The sequence below is a fragment of the Gorilla gorilla genome, chromosome X (genome assembly GCF_029281585.2).
Source record: "Gorilla gorilla gorilla isolate KB3781 chromosome X, NHGRI_mGorGor1-v2.1_pri, whole genome shotgun sequence".
In the NCBI taxonomy this organism is placed as follows: Eukaryota; Metazoa; Chordata; class Mammalia; order Primates; family Hominidae; genus Gorilla; species Gorilla gorilla.
In genome coordinates this window covers 61118747-61138534 of record NC_073247.2, presented here as the reverse complement: position 1 = coordinate 61138534, position 19788 = coordinate 61118747, and the positions used below count along the sequence as shown (strand labels likewise).

General features: G+C 40.3%; 1 pseudogene; it reads left to right on the top strand.

Annotated features, from left to right (window-relative positions):
* Window positions 1–408: 408 nt before the first annotated feature.
* LOC101140407 (high mobility group protein B1-like) overlaps window positions 409–19788 on the top strand; it is a 52353-nt pseudogene continuing 32973 nt past the window's right edge.

Here is a 19788-nt window from a genome sequence, read left to right as displayed (position 1 = left end):
GGAAGGCCAAAAGCCTGACTGGTAAAAAAACACTTTACCCTTCTGGTTCCCCTTCCCCTGAGCCCAATCCTAAGCCAACCAGTTTAAGGTTTGGGAAATTAACTCTTTCCAGTTTGGAGGATGCATTTGAGGGGAGCATCCCATAGTACAGAGACACAATTACCTATCTGTGAAGAAGACAGAAGAGGAGAAAGGAAAAAAGAAGGTGCCTTTTAAAGGAGTCCCAGGGGTTCAGGATGCACTCAAAAAGGGTACAGACTGAAGATGAATGGCTACCCTTCTAGAAAGAGTGGAGCAGGTATCCCTGGTTCCCTTCTCTTCCTAACAGATACCCGGGGTACGTGAGGGAAAGAGGGAAAAGCATCGTCTTTCCCTCTTCCATCCTTGCATCCCTGAGTCCTGGCGACCATGGCACGTCCCGCCATGAATGTCACAGCGGCTTGCACCAATGAAGCGGGGGAAGGGTGGGTACGGGGTGGGAATCACCCACTCTTACCCACATATGCCCTATCTCCCCTGCTTTTCAGTAGCTGTGGATTCCCTAGACCTCATTTTTGCCATGGATACTAACGTGGCCTTTATCCATGAAACAAGAAGCTTGGGCTTGGCTTGATCGGCAGGAATTAGCCATGCTCACCTGCCCTGTGCCTTTTAACTTCCCATTATCACCCGCCTCTGGATCCTTCAGATCCAGTTTTCTTTCCTAGGACTTTGACCCAAAGCTTGGAATTGAGTTTGGGACAAAAATGTGTCTCAGGGTGGGGGGTTGCATGGACTCCTTATTATAAGCTGAATGCTAGGGTAAAGCTGTGGGATTGAGTCTTCCTCCAACAAAGGAGAGAAAAGGATGTCTTGTGACATGCCCAGATAACTGGTGGCTATAGTCATGCTTGCTAGGATTTGGGTGCATGGTGCTTGGCTTTGGTCAGCTCCCTTGGTCTTACTTTCCCAAAAGGAAACCCCTGAGTGATGGGCACCCTATTTATTCCAATCGCCTGGCAGGATTTGTAGGATAATTTCTCAGAATTAGAATACTGATCTGGATTTCTACATTACCCATCCCTTTTTTTCTTTCTGAGCTGAAGTTGGAGATTGCTGGTTGGTTCACGGAACAATCAGGGTTAGTCTAACATGTAGGCAAAAACTTAAAAACAACTAGTGAGTTTAGAATTTAGTGACAAATGTATGATAAGTGTTGAAACATAATTTTTCTCTCTCTCCAGTCCTCATTTTTGTTAAAAAACCAAATCATCCTAGGACTGAGTGGTTTGCAAAATAAACTTTAGTCTTATACTTGGCCTTATTATTTGCATAAAGTGAAGCAAGAAAAATTATTTCTACAAAGACCTTTTAGATTGTCTGTGCTGGAACTCTGTTCCCCAAGGGATCTCATATAAGACCTTTTAGGCTGGGTGCGGTGGCTCAAGCCTGTAATCCCAGCACTTTGGGAGGCCGAGGCGGGCAGATCACCTGAGGTCAGGAGTTCGAGACCAGCCTGGCCAATATGGCCAAACCTCGTCTCTACTAAGAATACAAAATTAGCCGGGCGTGGTGGTGCGCGCCTGTAGTCCCAGCTACTCGGGAGGCTGAGGCAGGAGAATGGCGTGAACCCGGGAGGCGGAGCTTGCAGTGAGCCGAGATAGCGCCACTGCAGTCCGGCCTGGGTGACAAGAGCGAGACTCTGTCTCAAAAAAAAAAAAAAAAAAAAAAAAAGACCTTTTAAAGCCAAGCCCAGCCATGGGTTTATCCTCAAGTACCTGTGAGTTGGGTGATCCTCTCCTCTTAAGGTCCCAAGATAAACTTGGAGCTCTTGGACCTGTTAGAAAGTGGCATTCTTTATTGACCACAGGTCAGGAACCCTCTACAGGGACTGGGTACATGAGGGTATGAGGCCAGTCTCCCCACTGGGCTTCTATCGGCTCTGCAAGTCAAGCTTGACTCCTTAAAGGGAAGCATACCCTTCCAGTCAAAGCCTTGGTAAAATTACCACATTCTCCAATTGTGTCCTGCTGCAAAAGAAAAATTGATTCTTATTGCACTGATGCAAACAACTATATTGCCATAAGAACACTCCAGATAGTTTTCAAAGTTAGAGGAACCAGGCAGAGAGAAACAAACGTGCTCCAAATTTTGCTCACAGTGGGTATTACCTTACTCAATTATTAAAAGGCTATAAATAGTTTAACATAAGTTTCCTTGACTCTGAAAAACAAAACACGGATCAGCAATATTCCAAGCAAAAGTCTTAGAAAGGTTGCTTCAGATTTCTGAGTTCAGTCCAGTTAGTTAACTCTTGTTTCACGTGATATTCATGAACATTTCAGCTCTTCGTGAATACTGTACATTTTCCTTTATTCCAATGTTACAATCTCCAAAGTTATCAGAAACCCAATTGTCTCAAATACAATCAGAAATTGTATTTGAGAGCACCTGTCAGCGTCCTATAGCTTATTATAAACCATCTTTTGAAAGGATTAAAACAAGACAACAATTGTCTGTGAACAGCAAAATGTCTAGAGCAGTTATAGTTAGAAACACAATTGACAAAGAAGTTTGGTTATCTCCGTGGTTTACAATAACAACATAGCAACCTTAATTATGATTGATAGCATATACTTAGACATTAGAATTTTAGAAATCCCATACAATTTTGGAACATATATTAGCATTATTCACCAAGATATAACCTAAAGAAGATTGAACATCACCTTTGGCAATCCAGTGTACCTAGACATGTCAAATAATCCTGTTTACCTCTCTTTTCTGGACATTCCAGGGGCCCTCTGGACTATCTGAAAGTTGTCAAGAAAGACAATTTTGAAACTGAAGTTTGATTTTGGGAAGACTGTTAAATGTGTTTAAAGCACTTGATATTATGAAATAGAATTCCAGATTACCATAAGTTATTTATTTTTCCAAAATGATGACTCATAAATTTTAAAGAAGCAAAAACCTTTTACAGCCCTTTTGAATTTAGTCAACATGTTCACACAGAGAACCTCTTCTGCGAGATTAATTTCTACAATTCTTCCACCACTTGTTTGAACCCTCAGTTTTTTCCTAATTCAAAACAATCTTTTAAGCCTAGGCAAAAATTTACATTTCCATGCCTTTTTGTAACCTTTTCCAAAAAAACACATTTTACTGTTCTTACACTTCTTGCATGTAAATTTACTTTCAGTAGCTTCAATCACGTATTATAATAGTAACTCCTAGCGGATTTTTAACTTTAAGGTGAAACTTGTTAATTTGCTTTGTGTGTTAAGTGCAGTCAAGGTTTGACTCCAGCATAATGAAGGGCGTGGTTGGTTCCATATGTCCCCAGGCCTTACTAATTGTGCCAGGCCTTACCAATTGTGAAGCAGGCAAGACAGATAGTTCTCAAAAGCCAAAAAGCAGTTTGTAACCTTAAAACATTCGGCAAACCTTGCATCTGACCTGCACAGTTTATTTCATCTATTTACATTTTAATGACACCTGCATTCTACCAATAATCTTTAAGGCTGTTTTTATTTCTCAAAGATTAAAGTCACATGAACTGAAAAGTACCACAGCTTTTATCTTCCCTTTTAAAAATATTTAATCCAAGCGCTTGTCTTTCTTTAAGCCAAATTGATTAGAGCTCATTTTACAGAAATCATACACAGTACATACACAGACAGGCAGAAAAAAACCCAGTAGCTGGATGGGGCCCTTTAAGAGACAGGGCTAGGAAAACATGCAGCTATGGAACCAGAGAGGGCTCATCCTCTGAGGCAGGATTGCTAAACAAAGCCTTGCCCCCAGAGTTAGAAGCCATGCCCTCAAGCGGTAAAACAAGATGGAGGCTTGGTTTCACAACCTAAACTTTGCAGAGAATGCAAACAGTGATAGTTGGGTTGGGGTTGGCCTATCTTCTAAAAGAAAAAGAAAACTTTAAAGGTTAACTTGTTGATAGGGTAGAGAAGGGGAAAGAAAAAAGGTTTAAAAATGCCTGGGGAAGAACCTCTTATTCTCCTGCAAGTGGTTCCTCCACCTGGGAGAGAAGCTTAAGCTTAATTACTGTCCAGTGGAACCAGCTGTGTGGGACCCTTGGGCCATGCATCCCAGCCCTAGCACGAGCACGGAGTGGGGAGCGGCAGGCAGCTGTGGCTCACCAGTCCATCTGGAAAAAGGAAGGAAAAGGCCATGAAAAGGCCTCCTTCCTGGGAGGGCCGGGGAGGGGCACTGTTTCCCATAAGCTCAGAAGTCCCAGGATGAAAAGGTTTAGGAGCAACAGTAAGAGGTTTTGAGTCCCCATTTCACTCACCGCTTCTCAAGTCCCTATGTTGCACGCCAAAAATGTTGCAGGACTTTTTCCTTAGTTCAGCTAAAGATGAGGTCCTTTGTCCCACAGCCATAAAAATTCAGGCTTGCAGACAGTTTGAAGGGTAAGACAGGTTTTATTGGGTGTAAAGGAAGAAAAGGAGGAAAAAGGGACTCTTTCAAAGCCAGAGTCCCTGCTAGAGCACTTTCTGCCCACAGCTCGAATCCTAGGTTCCACACAAGAAGAGGAGGGGCCGGGCTCCTCTCAACTGCAAAAGGCACGAAATTCCTGAGGCTCTACTCCAGTGCTCAGGCCAGTTGGAGTTTTTCCCAGGGACATGCTCCCATCTGGCTATCTCAATGTGAGGTAGAGTCTGACCTTATTCTTTTGTATGTGGCTATTCAGTTGTCCCCGCACCACTTGTTGAAAAGGATATTCTTTCTCCTATTGAATCGCTTTGGCACCTTTGTCAAAAATCAGTTGATTGTAAATGTGAGAGTTCATTTCTAGACTCTCAATTTTATTCCATTTATCTTTATTTTATCCTTATGCCAATGCCACGTTGTTCTGGTTATTCTTGCTTTGTAGTAACTTTTGAAATCAAAATGTGTGAGAGCTTCAACTTTGTTCTCCTTTTTCTAAATTATGATGGCTATTATGGGTCCCTTGAGTTTCCATAGGAATTTTAGGATCACCTTGCCAATTTCTACAAAGAAGCACACTGTTATTGTGACAGAGACTACAGTGAGTCTGTAGACCACTTTGGAGAATATTACCATCTTAATAATATTAAATATTCTGATCCATGATGTGGGATATGATGAGGTTTCTCTTCAAATAGCCTGATCAATCCTTTATTCTTTAATTCATAGTACCCACCCCTTTTTCCTTTTTCTCTTTTCTGCCTTTGTTACATACCCGGACACGCCATAGTACCAGGCTTATCAGTACCAGCTCACATTCCTTTCCTAATTTGGAAAGGAGACTAGCTCTCTAGCTCATTGCAGACACCCCTTCCCCTTTTTTTTCCCTCTCCCTTACATGCCCACCTTATCTAAAAAAAAGTTCAAATGTCTAGCCAACCGGAATTAGTTCAGATTGTGCCACCCAACCCTAGCCAGTGGAGAAAGGGTACGGGGCAGGACTTGCGTCAGGAATAAAGGCTCTCCTGCCCCTTTGTTCAGGTGTGCTCTCATGGCGACTGGCCAAGGAGAAGCACCCCTCTGCACAGAAGTAAAATTGCTTTGCTAAGAATCCTTTGTTTGAGTGTTCAGTCTCGTTAGGATTTTGAGCATTATTCCCAACAATGAGCATGGGATGTTTTCACATTTATTTAGATATTCTTTAAATTTTTAAACAAAGTGTTGCAGTTTTCAGTTTATAAGGCTTGCACGTCCTTGGTTAAATGTATTCTTAAATATTTTATTCTTTTTGATGCTATTATAAGTGGAATTACTTAATTTTGTTTTAAAGGTATTAATTGCAAATGTATAGACATTCAGTTGAGTTTTGTACATTGCTCTTATATCTCAGGGAATTTTAAGGGCTAAGCTTACAAATTATATATCCATGTAAGACAAACTGCATTTATGTGTATTGGTTGCTTAGAAAATTTAAGATAGAAAGTTTTTTATCTTAACTTGACCAGAATAATTATTATACAACAGTAACTTCTGGGGAAATACATAGAAATGGAAGAAGAAAAGGAAGTCAATATTTTTGTTGCTCAATTTTGGGCCATTTTAGATGCATTTTCATATCCAAATTTTTCAACAGCCCTACAAAGTACTGTTAGCTTCATTTTGAAAATGAGACTGGGGCTCAAAGGGAATTAATAACCTTCCCAAGGTCACATGGCCAAGATGTAGCTAACAAGATCATGGTTTATCTGGGAGACGAGTTGTGTCTTCACAGAATAAACTCATTATCTCATCATAGATTGTGTTGGCCTGATAAAATTCTGTATTCTCCCCAGGTTCTGTCTTCTGAAACTTCAACAATTCAATCAAAAGTTCGAGACATGTATGCTGAAAACTTTTATAGTGTTGAAATTAAAGAACACCTAAATTAATGGGAAGACATCCAGTGCTCAAAGATAGAAAAACTTAATAATGTTAAGACGGTAATACTCTTCAAAGTGATAGAATTCAATGGAAATTCTATCAAAATGTCAGTTGACTCCTTTATAGAAATTAACAACATAATACTTAAATTTATATGGAAACTCAAGAAACACAGAATAGTCAAAACAATCATGATAAAGGAGAACAAATTTGGAGGGCTCATAATTCCTGACTTCAAAGGCTACAGGAAGCAGGACATATGATGCCCTGCTTATTGGCATAATGATAGACATATAAATCAACAAAATATAACTGAGAGTCTTGAAATGAGTTCTCATATTTACAATAAATCAAGTTTTGACAAGGGTGCTGAGACAATTCAAGGAGAAAATAATAGTCTTTTCAATAAATGGTGCTAGAACAACTGAATATCCACATTTAAACAAACTTGAGCCTCAATCTCACACCATATGCAAAAATTAACTCAAAATGAATAAAGATCTAAATACCAGTGTTTACATTATACAAATATTAGAAGAAAACATAGGGGTAAATCATAGGGCAATGGTTTCTTAGACAACAAAAGAAAAAAATAGATACATTGGACTTCATCAAAATTAAGATTTTTTAATGCTTCAAAGGACACTATTAAGAAAGTGAAAAGAGGCCAGGTGTGGTGGCTCATGCCTGTAATCCCAGCACTCTGGGAGGCCAAGGTAGGCAGATCACCTGAGGTCGGGAGTTTGAGACCAGCCTGACCAACATGGAGAAACCCCATTTTTGTACTAAAAATACAAAAATTAGCTGGGTGTGGTAGCACATGCCTGTAATCCCAGCTACTCAGGAGGCTGAGGCAGGAGAATCGCTTGAACCCAGGAGGCAAAGGTTGCGATGAGCCGAGATGGTGCCATTGCACTCCAGCCTGGGCAACAAGAGTGAAACTCCATCTCAAACAAGAAAGTGAAAAGAAAATTCAAATAATGAGAGGTGATATATATATAAACTATATATTGGACAAGGGACTTATATCTGAAATGTACCTAAAATATATAAAGAATGCTTGCAACTCAATGATAAGAAGACAAATCACCCAAATGAAAAAATAGTCAAATGATTTGAATAGACGCTTCTGAAAGAAGATATGCAAATGGTCTATAGGTACATGAAAAGATGTTTAACATTAGTCACCAGAAAAATGCAAATCTAAACCGCAGTAGGATACTACCAGTGTCCATGAGGACATAGAGAAATTTAACCCTTATAAACTGCTGGTGGGAATGTAAAATGGTGCAGACACTCTGGAAAATAGTCTGGCAGTTCCTCAAAAAGTTATACCTAGAGTTGCTATTTGACCTAGCAATTCCACTCCTAGGTATACACCCAAGAGAAATGAAAGCACATGTCCACACAAAAACTTGTATTAGGATGTTTATAGCAGCAGTATTCACAAAAGCCAAAATATAGAAATAACCCAAATATCCATCAACTGATTAATAAACAAAATGTGATTTTGTTTATAAAACCATGTGATTGAATATTATTCAGCCATAAAAAGGATTGAAGGACTGATACATGCTACAACATGGATGGACCTTGAAAACATGCTAAGGGAAAGAAGCCAATCACGAAAGACTGCATATTGTATGATTCCATTTATATTAAATGTGCAGAATAGGCAAATCTATAGAGACAGAAGGTATATTAGTAATGGCCTAGAGCTGATGGGAATGGGGATTTAGGGGTTATGGATAAAGAATACATGATTTCTTCACGGGGTTATGAACGGGGTCTAAAATTGATTGTCCTGATGGTTACACACTCTGTGCATATACTAAAACCACCTAATTGTACCTTTTAAATGGGGAAATTGTCTGGCATATAAATTATATCTCAATACAGCCTTTATAATCAGGGATGTGCTAGATGGATAAGGTATGTTCCAAACTAGCCATGGCTGATAATACTGAGTTACTAGCTCTTGATAGGGCTGTAATGTATGATTTTGCAAATTGTATACTCTGCAACTACAGGAAACACCATTTTATGGACTACGATGTAAATGGTGCCCCCTGAAGTTGTGCAGTGTACAATATATACAGCCTTAAGCTTCAGCTCTGGCACTTAGGAGAAAAATTCTGAGGCTGATCATTATGGGTGACCAAAGCTCATTTCCAAGAATTCAAAAGAAAGCTAGTTTTCAAGTAAGTGGCACAGAAAGTAATTTTCCCCACACAGCTCTTTAACTCAGCATTCAGGCAACCGTTATGCTCCCTATCTTTTATTCTTTTTATCCTTTTGGGGCTTTTTGGCTTTCATCTTAAATAATGTATAATTAGCACAGCATCAAAGGATATTTTACAAGTAAATAGGTGTACCCATAATCCCCCATCCTGAACACAATTGCTTTTATTTCTCTAGATCTCCTTTCAATCTTTATTCATATGTGCATATACTTTGTTACATAGCTGTAATTATAGTGTATACGCAGTTTGGTTCCCCTTTTACCATTATTTTATAAACACTGATCTATGTTGCTGTATAGTTTTGCATTTATTGTTTTAATGGATGTATAACATTCTTTCTAGTTAATGTACCATAATGCACTCAATCTTCTCATTCCCTGAATGCAAGACAATTAGTGCAATTACACAACAGCCACAATATGGAAATGCCTACATGCAAGGACTCTGATCTATTTTTTTCTTTTCTGCAAAGCTCTTATCATCATCTGTGCATATGACCTCATTTACTTAGTTATTTTTATTATTATCAATTGGTCCTATTTTGAACTTAATCAAGAAGAGCAAGGCCCCTTGTCTCATTTGTTCACTGATGTATCCCAGATCCTAGAATAGTAACTAGCATATAATAGATGCTCAATGAATATTTGTCAAATAAATGAACATTAAATCATTTTCTCAGGCTCAATTCCTAGCAGAGAACTGTCTTAGTCAAAGAGCATAAATCTTGGATTTTCAGCAAGAAATTGTAGGAGAATTTTTTCTAACTCTGTACTGTCCAATTGGACGTTCAACTAGAGTCAAGAACACATGATTCTGGAGAGAGTATTTGGGTCTTTCACCTACAGCTCTGTGGTCCACATTCAGCACCCTAGTTTTTTGTACACAATGCCCATATCTTGAGAAGATTAAATTGGTTGGTTGAAAGAGAAAACGACTCTTTCTCTATTGAACATGAGAGTTTGAACTAAGGCCAGGCTGATAGCAGATGTATCATATGTCATTTAAAAGCGATCTTTGAAAAACAGACCCTCTTTTTCATGGGAATAGGCTCAGCACCAATCACAGGAACCATACATATTGCAGTTCCAATATTTTTTGGGTTGACAAGTCATCTAAACTCCAGAAGAATTTTCATGAAGAAGTGGACCTTAGCACATAATTTGGATACCTGAGCACAGGTCCATTCTTTGGAGGAAAATGGTGATGTATCTACCAAAAAAGGGTCTTACCCCCACTCCATACTGTGATCCCACTCTTACACTTGCCATGTTTTCTATCACAAGGAAACACAGGGACTCCATGTGATCTGGAAACTGGCATGAGATGTCAGTAGAATTGAGCACTGGATGAGGAAAGAAAAGCATCGGCATTACTGGGCCATTACTATTTGCCACAGCCTTCCATCCTTTGTTGTTCAATACAACCCTATGAAGTAGGAATTATTTTTGTACCTATTTTAAAATTGAAGAAACTAAGGAACAGAGAGTTGAGGTACCTTGTCTAAGGTCACAGGGCGAGTGCAAGAACAGGGATTCAAACCCAGGTTTGACTTACTTCAAAGTTGTGCTTTTTCTGTGGTAGCATTAACAGATCATAATGCCACTCATAGGAGTGACCCTGAATAGCTTGAAGACTATGAGCATTTCCCTTTTCTCTTGGGGGCCTCAGTTTCCCTTTCTATACAATGAGGAAGTTGGACTACGTGATTTGCTAAATGCTCTTTTTGGTATCTAGTCCCATTTGATTATCACAATATCCTATGATAGAAATTGGGCAACTCTTATTTTATAATCTCCATTTTATAAATGAACAAATGGGGGTTCAGAGAGGTTTTGTGTCTCATGTATAGTCAAGTAACTAGTTTCTGGGAGAGTCAGAGTGAACCCAGGTTTCTGAACTTCTAGATTGAAGCATCAGAGGCCACCTGGCCCACATTATATCACTCTCTTTTTATTTCTTCTCTTCATTGTGGGAAATTCCCCATTTTCACAAACTAGAGTTCACATTAATACAATGTTTATACATTGCAGTATGATTTGTAACCCCCATGTACTTTCTCTTAATCTGAGTGTGTCATCAGTTAGAGGTTTGTTCTTGTTCCAGTGATGAAATAACTAATTAAGTCACACCTTGTCCCAAGGGGTTTTGATGGGAAGAAGTGATTTCTAAAATGTATTGAGAACCTACCGTGTATATTAGACCCTGGACATCATTTCAGTATCTTCCAGGCTTTTTCAATAAGGAGAATCTCTGGAGAACTTGTTAAAAACACACATTCCTGCAATCTACCAAGAACTATAAATTTGGAATAAGAATATGAGTTTGTTGGGAGGCCGAGGCAGGTGGATCACCTGAGGTCAGGAGTGTAAGACTAGCCTGGGCAACACGGTGAAACCCCATCTCTATTCAAAATACAAAAATTAGCTGGGCGTGGTGGCATGCACCTGTAATCCCAGCTACTCCAGAAGCTAAGGCGGGAGAATTGCTTGAACCTGGGAGGCAGAGGTTGCAGTGAGCCGAGATCACGCCACTCCAACCTGGGCAACAGAGCGAGACTCTGTCTAAAAAAAAAAAAAGAATATGAGTTTGTGAGTTTGTAAGAGGTACCCACACACAATGCATCCTCATGATGAGCTAGGGCTGATTTTTAATTAGTATGGCTGACCAGTTGTCTTTTTTACCAGAATACATTCTGATTGATTGGAGCCCATGCCGTACCAGTTATCATGGTTTCTGAATATCAGCCAGTAAGGTAGGGATCAAATATATTCATTTGACAGAAGAGGAACTAAGGTCCCAAGTGGCTCAATAGCTTGCTCCACATCACACATATTAAGCAGGTAGCAGGGGGAGGGCCATGCTCATTTTCAAACTGCAGTAAGTAGTCACTGCCAAAGAGAGAAGGCCATGTGGTATGTATCAATTAGAGTTTTCCAAAGAAACAGAACTAATAAGAAATATATACATAAATAGATTTATTTTAAGGAATTAGCTCACGTGATTGTGATGGCTGGCAAATTCAAAGTCTAAAAGGCAGGCCAGTAGGCTGGAAACTCAGGCAGAATTTCTATGTCACAGCCTCAAAGCACAATTCCTTCTTTCTGAAGAAACCTCAGTTTTTACTCTTAAGGTGTTCAACTGATAGAATCAGGCTCATGTACATTATCAAGGGTAATTTCCTTTACCTAAAGTCAACTGACAGCAAATATTAATCACATCTGCAAAAATCCTCCATAGCAAGGTCTAGACTAGTATCTGACAAACAGCTGGGCACCAAAGTACAGTAGTCCCCCTGCTTATCTACAATTTCACTTTCTGTGGTTTCCATGTTCTGAAAATATTAAGTGGAAAATTCCAGAAATAAACAATTCATAAGTTTTTAATTGTGGGTCATTCTGAGTAGTGTGATGAAATTTCTTGCCATCCCACTCCATGCCGCCCAGGCCATGAATCATCCCTTTCACACTGCCTGCCCATTAGTCACTTAGTAACTGGCTTGGTTATTAGATGACTATCGTGGTATTAGAGTGCTTATACTCAAGTCACCCCTATTTTACTTAGTAATGGCCCCAAAGTAAAAGAGTAGTGATGCTAGCAATTTGGACATGCCAAAGAAAAGCCATAAAATGCTTTTTTAAGTGAAAAGGTGAAAGTTTTTCACTTAAGGAACAAAAGAAAAACTGTATGCTGAGGTTGCTAAGATCTAGAGTAACAGCAAATCTTCTATCTGTGAAATTGTGAAAAAGGAGAAAGAAATTCATTTAGTTCTGTTGTCCTGTCCCACCTCAAACTGCAAACATGATGGCCATAATGTTTCACAAGTGCTTAGTTAAGGTAGAAAAGACATTACATTTGTGGGTGAAGGACATGAACAGAAACATGTTCCAATTGATGGCAAATGAGTTCAGTACTAACCGCTGTTTCAGGCATCTACTGGGGGTCTTGAACATATCCCCTGAGGATAAGTTCCATGGGTGACTACTGTATAGCCAAATTGACACATAAAATTAACAATCACAGGGTGTTTGAGGGAGTGGAATGATCTGGGACAGCATGGATTTGAGCTCCATAGACAAATTCTGCTGTCCCCTCACTAAACTGCTGGCCCTATCCCTATTTATTTGGGCTTTTCTATATATCCAGCCTGCCATGGCTGGAACCTTCAGACTTAGTGACTCAGCCAGATTTAAAATGCAGTGGCTGTTATACTGGACTGTATACTGTTACTAGAAAGGCAACTGCTAAGATTAGGAGCAAAGAGACAGATCAAAGTCCTGCTTCTAAAAGACCTAAAAAATATGAGATTCCCTGTCTTCATCACATCTCTGTCATCCAACAGTTTCCTCATTTGTAAAACATAGATAATAGTCATATCTGCCTCTTAGGAGTTTCATAATGATGAAATGGAATTTATATATATAAAGTGTTTAGAACAGAGCCTCGCATGTAATAAACACTACATAGATGTCAGATTTTTTGTTGTTGTTGTTGTTATCATTAGCAGCATCCTAGATATAGCCCTCTATAGAAGTATAAGTTCAGCAAGTTTGTGTTCAAGGACCTCTTTAGACATTGGCCTATTCATGAGCTCCAGTGGCAGCACCTACAGGTAGCTTCAAGGGCTTTAGCTCTATTCCTCCATATCAGCATTAGCTACCCTCAATAAATATATCAGATGGGTAAAAAAGGTATAATGGCCACATTAAAACAGCACAAATAAGTCCTCTAGCCTATGCCCACTTCCTACTGCTCTTTCCACCCTATTACCAACCTCTGATAAAGCTTGGAATCTCCAAAGCCGGCCACCCAATGTCTACACATTACCCACATAAACTGGACCTCTCCTCACCAAAACTCTATGAATTAAGAAACATTATCCTTAGGAAACTGAGGCCCAAATAATAAAAGGGATTTGACCAAGGTCACAGTTCTAATAAGTGGAAGAGAAGGGATTTGAACCCAGATATATGACTTCACGGCCGTGTTCTGACCACCAAACCACATGAACTCATCCTAAGATGCTCATGGATTCAAATGGCTTAACTCCTTTTTTTTCTTTTTTCTTTTCTTTCTTTTTTTTTTTTTTTTTTGAGACAGAGTCTTGCTCTGTCACCTAGATTGGAGTGCAGTGGTGCGATCTCAGCTCACTGCAACCTCTGCCTCCTGGGTTCAAGCAATTCTCTGCCTCAGCCTACCAAGTAGCTGGGATTATAGGCACCTGCCACCATGCCAAGCTAATTTTTTGTATTTTTAGTAAAGATGGGGTTTCACCATCTTGGCCAGGCTGGTCTTGAACTCCTGACCTCGTGATCCACCTGCCTCAGCCTCCCAAAGTGCTGGGATTACAGGTGTGAGCCACCGCACCCAGCCTAACTCCTTTCTTACAAAGAATTTGTGGGCCAGGCACAGTAGCTCACACCTATAATCCTAGTACTTTGAGAGGCTGAGGCAAGAAGATGGCTTGAGCCCAGGAGTTAAGACCAGACTGGGCAACATAGCGAGACTGTGGCAGGCCAGGTCTCACTAATGTAGGCCTCCATTACAACTGTCCCAGCACTGAGTGAGTAGCTAGGTTAAACATTAAAAGCTGATTGAGCCAGTGCTCTTATACAAAGGCTGGAATGTAACAAATAGCCCACCAAGAGTTTTCCCTAGGCTTTTCCTGGGCCTTGAAGCATGACAAACTAATGAAGGAATTCTTAACAGGACCCTTTTAGGATTAAACAAGTTTTATTGTGAGTCTGAAGAAACTCCCCAGGCCTCCACAAACAAGTTTATTGGGGTCTAAAGGAACTCCCCAAACCTTTATGATTTAGCAGGAGACAAGATAAGGGTAATCACCCTAGCACCTAGACCCATTTAGATTAAGTAAACTTACTGAGCCTCCAGAAGAAGGTCTTCAGGACTCAGACCTTAGTTATAGATTAAAAGAAGTTAATCACTTATGTCTTTAGATGAATGCACACTTACAGGTAGACCTACAGCTTAGAAGGTATATAAGCTCTGGAAAACGTTGTACTTTTGAGTTGATCTGGCAATAATTTCCAGGCCTTCTCCCTGTAACTGGTTGCAGAAATAAAAACTCTCTTCTTCCCCAGTTTGTTTGCATCTCGTTATTGGGCCACGAGAAATAGCAGCCTGACCCTCAGTTTGGCTTGGAAACAAGATCACATCTCCTTTTTTTTTTTTTTTTAAAAAAAAAAGGAATTTGTGCCAGGCATGGTGGCTTAGGCCTGTAATCCTAGCACTTTGGAAGGCTGAGGCAGGAGGATTGCTTGAGCCCAGGAGTTTGAGACCAGCCTGGGCAACATGGTGAAACCTCATCTCTACTACAAATACAAAAATTAGCCAGGCATGGTGGTGCCGGCCTGTAGTCCCAGCTACTCAAGAGGCTGAAGTGGGAGAATCACCTGAGCCCAGGAAGTCAAGGCTGTAGTGAGCTGTGATGGTACCACTGCACTTCAGCCTGGGTGATAGGAGTAAGACCCTGCCTCAAAATAAAAAAAAAAGAATTTGCATTTTAAAAGAGGAGTCATGTAGATGCAGAAGGCATGAATCTAAAGGAAAGAATTTCTTTTAATTAAACTGTGGCTTGTTTAAGATATGGAAAGAATCATGATAAGGTGGATTCAAAAAATAGACAAAAAAAGGATGACCTCAAGAATTTGACAGTTACTTTGATCTTTATCATAAATTATTTTAGCATATGTTCTTGGTAATGTCATACATAAATTCATTTATAAAAGTTTAAATGTTTAGGCAGTGGGAAGAGATTTGGAGGCAGGAGGTCTTTTAAGGGTGCCCTTGAAGCATACGGTTATATAAAGCCTAGACCTTAGACCTAAGGTGGTCCTTGTACTGACAAACCATCTCGGGGGAGGCAGAATATAAAGGAAATTTCCTTATAGCTCGTGGCTTGGGAGAGGAGTGATAGCAGAGACTACAGGAGATTCTAGTGTTAAGGTTCGTCTCTGTAATGTTCTTTCTAGGCACGTACTCTGCCAGTCTGCAAAGAACTCGAAAGTACTTTGAATTACTTCGGGACTTGCCATATCTTAGCTAAGCTGTCAATGTGGAAAATCACAAAGTAATTACCAGTGCTTTCACTGTCCTTCTAAATTAGGCAATAAATAGGATGAATCACTGAATGAGACATCAGTGCTTTCCAAGCTCTCTGCAGCATACTGAGAAAGGTAATTATTGAATGAAAAGCAAAGAGCCACCCAAGCAGACGTAGCCTCAAAGAGTGTGTATGAAGAGGAGGGGCTTTAGAACACATACTAGCTTTAAAGTGTTGGCATTTTACAGATCAAGAAACATAACAAAATATTCTCAATATCCAAATACAGCTATAAAAAAGTCCCTCATAACTACCTTCCACTGTCCCAGTCAAACACAGCTTCTGGGAAGCCTTTGCCAATACTGAAGATCCTACAAAGAAGCCAGCTACCAGTCTTAGTCAGATCTCACTGCCATAACAAACTACCATAGACTAGATGGCTTAAACAACAGAAATCTATTTTCTCACAGTTCTAGAGTCTGGAACTTTGAGATCAGGGTGCCAGGATGATTGAGTTCCCGGTGAGGACTCTATTCCTGACTTGCAGATGGCCTGTCCTCTGTGCTCATACAAGGGAGCTCTCCTGCTTTCTCTCATATATATATTTGAGACAGGGTCTTGCTCTGTTGTCCAGGCTGGAGTGCAATGGCACAATCATGGCTCACTGCAGCCTCAAACTCCTGGGCTCAAGCGATCCTCTTCTTCAGCCTACCGAGTAGCTGGGACCACAGGCATGCACCACAATACCTGGCTAATTTTTTTCTATTTTTTGTAAAGACAGGGTCTGGCTATGTTGCCAGACTGGTCTAAAACTCCTGGGCTCAAGTGATCCTCCCACCTCAGCCTCCTAAAGTGCTAGGATTATGTGCATGAGCTATGCACATAATATGCATATGCACATATGCAACTATGCCCAGCCATTCTCTCTTCTTTAAGGACACTAATCTCATCATGAGGACCTCACCTTCATGACCTAATCTAAAACTAATCACTTCTCAAAGACCTAATCTCCAAATATAATCACATTGGGGGGTTAGAGCTTCGATTTATGAATTTGAGTGGGACACACATATCCAATCCATAACACAGCCCTTCTCATTTACCAGACCAAAAGCACCACCAAAAATAATAGCATTGAACAGTTGGGGGTCTCTCTTTGCAGTGAAAAATAGACTCACATGCAAACCTCATTTTTATCACACTGCCTACCTGTTCAGAAATTTCAAATTGTTCCTTTGCCTGTCAAATCAAGTCAAGTTCTCCAATTCCTCAACTTTTGTAATGAGATGTTTCATGATCTATTTCACTCCTATTTCCCATCTAAAAAATTCCTTTAGGGGATTCATTACCTTTCCATGGAGTTGAAATGTGGCACTTTCAACAATTTGCAGTTTGAACTATATAAGTGCAATGTCAGTGTTCTACTTCAGGTGGTAGTTTGCAATTTTTCTGAAACACAGATTTGATTTAGCATCATTGTGGAAGCTGGTGTGCAGGACTCAGACTCGCAGCTAGTCAAGGCATCTAATTTGCCCTTTAGTATCCACACCATGATATAGCTCTACTGCTCTTCCCAGCATTCATTGACATAAGTATCACCATCTCCATTTTACAAATGAGGCAATTAAATAAATTAAATATGATGTGTTCACTCAACAAACATTTATAGAGTGCCTGTTCTGGAAATTGAGGATACAGCAGTGGACAAAACAGCTACTCTGGAACTTCTATTCTTAAGGGGGAAATAGTCAAGTAATACAATAAATAAAATAGTTGCAGTGAAGAAGTGCTTTATGAAAATCCAATGTCTAAAATCTTAAAAGAAATAAAAGGATGAGAAAATGACAAGGTGAACAAAGACAAAATTACAATTTCAGCCCAAAGCAAATCAGATACCAGAGATGCAAACTGTTAGACTACTTCACACAAAAGCACCCAGTGCAATGAAGCAACTCTTGAGGTGATGTTGTTGAAGTATATTTAATGAAACAGAATATAAAACCCTATTAAACATAGCTTTTGCAAAAATGTTTTGTGGTTTTAAAATACGCACATGAAAATAAGATTGGAAATAAATTCATTGAACAATTATTTTTTATCATGTACTATGTGTAAAATACTATTCTAGTCACATTGAGGATACAGTGGTGAACAAGAAAGACAAGATCCCTGCCCTCAGAGAGCTGAAATTTCAGTGGTAAAAGGAAAATAAACAAGTGAACAAATATAGGGATTACATAATAGGAAGTGGTAAGTTCTCTGAAGGTAATAGAACAAAGCGATGGAAAGGGTTAAGTTACTTTAGATTAAGTTGTCTGAAAAGGACTATCTGAGGAAGTGGCATTTGAGCTGAGACCTAAATTAAAAAAAAAGGGGGGCAGTCATGCAAAGATCTTAGAGAAGAGCATCCCAGAAAGACAGCACAGCAAATACAAATCTCAAAGGAGTAATTGCATTTGCCTTACCCTAAGAACTGAAAGACGATGCATGGGGCTGATGATACAAGTGAGGGATAAGGATGTGATATTAGTTTGGAGAGAGAGGCAGGGCTCAGATCATGTAGGATTTTGTAGGCCATCATGAGGAGTTGGTTTTGTTTTAAGTAAAATGAGAAACCCACTCAGAGTTTTTTGTTTGTTTGTTTGTTTGTTTATTTGAGACAGCAGTCTCGCTCTGTCACCCAGGCTGGAGTGCAGTGGCGTGATCTCCGCTCACTGCAAGCTCTGCCTCCCGGGTTCACGCCATTCTCCTGCCTTAGCCTCCCGAGTAGCTGGGACTGCAGGTGCCCGCCACCATGCCCGGCCAACTTTTTGTATTTTTAGTAGAGACGGGGTTTCACCATGTTAACCAGGATGGTCTCGATCTCATGGCCTCGTGATCCGCCCACCTCGGCCTCCCAAAGTGCTGGGATTACAGGCGTGAGCCACCGTGCCTGGCCCCCACTCAGAGGGTTTAAGTAAGGGAGTGATATAATCTTATTGAGGGTTTTTATGACCACTCCAGTTGCTACGTAGAGAGTGGTTTGTAAGAAGGGCTACACTAGAAGAAGCAACGTGAGCAGTAAAGAATCTACTGCAGGAGTTCTGGTCCTGAGTAAGATAAAGTGAGCATGCTTCACCCTGTCTGCCCCCAGAACACAACTATCAAACCAGGACAGAATACATGGGCAGCTATTTGAGGCGTCTGAAAGGTAAACAGTGGCAAGACAGAGAAGGAAAGAACACCAGTAGTAGAATTACCAGTGTATCAGCAGTGAGTTTACTTTTTATTTTACCCCTTTTCCCTTTAATATTGCCTATCCTGAACTCAGCACAGACCAAAACGCAGAAGTGGGCACCGGTATAGACAGACAGCTCCAGGAGAAGCCCTCTAGTACTGTCTCGAGGGTCAACAATGGTAGCTCCTAATGCTCAGAGAGAGTGCAGAACTCCCATTTTTCCCCCTCTTTCTTTTCTGTTCTCTCATGCCTCAGACCCCAGGAAATCTTGTGGTATAAATGACAAAACCTCAAGAACCAAACCTCGGAGGGAAGGGAGCCAATCCTGTCCATTTGATGGAGCTGTGGTCCTAAGAGGGTGGGGGTAAACATATGTTAACCTTTTCCTCTCTCTACCCTTCCTTTTTTGGGCCAGGAAATGAGCCCAATCACAAAAGTGAATGACAGAGAATGATAAACCAAGGTTATGAGAGAACTACATTTCTGGCTGAAGGGCCAAATAAAGGAGACTCAAGGAAGCAAAAAGCACCAGAAAGGTTGCAGAGAGGCAGTAGCTTGGGAAAACACCCTATGAAGTTTTTTTTCGTATGAGTTCCAGGGCTAACATGTGAGCTGTGCATGCATGAATCTGATCTTAATTAGCCTACCAAATATTTTGAGAACTGAAGTAACTGATAGACCACTCCCTAAGACTCAGACTGGCTACTGGGAGTGGTGCACTCCACAAGACAGATTTGAATAGCACTGCAAAGTCTATGAAAGCTTAACTGCAATAGGAACCATGAGCAACAGAAGGCAAATTGGTACCTGGGGCCAGAAGTTAATCAGGTTGACTACCTACTATAGCAAAACATCAACATTCTCCATAGAGTTTGGGAGAGACCCAGAGTTTCATAACAATTTTCAAAATGACAAGATAA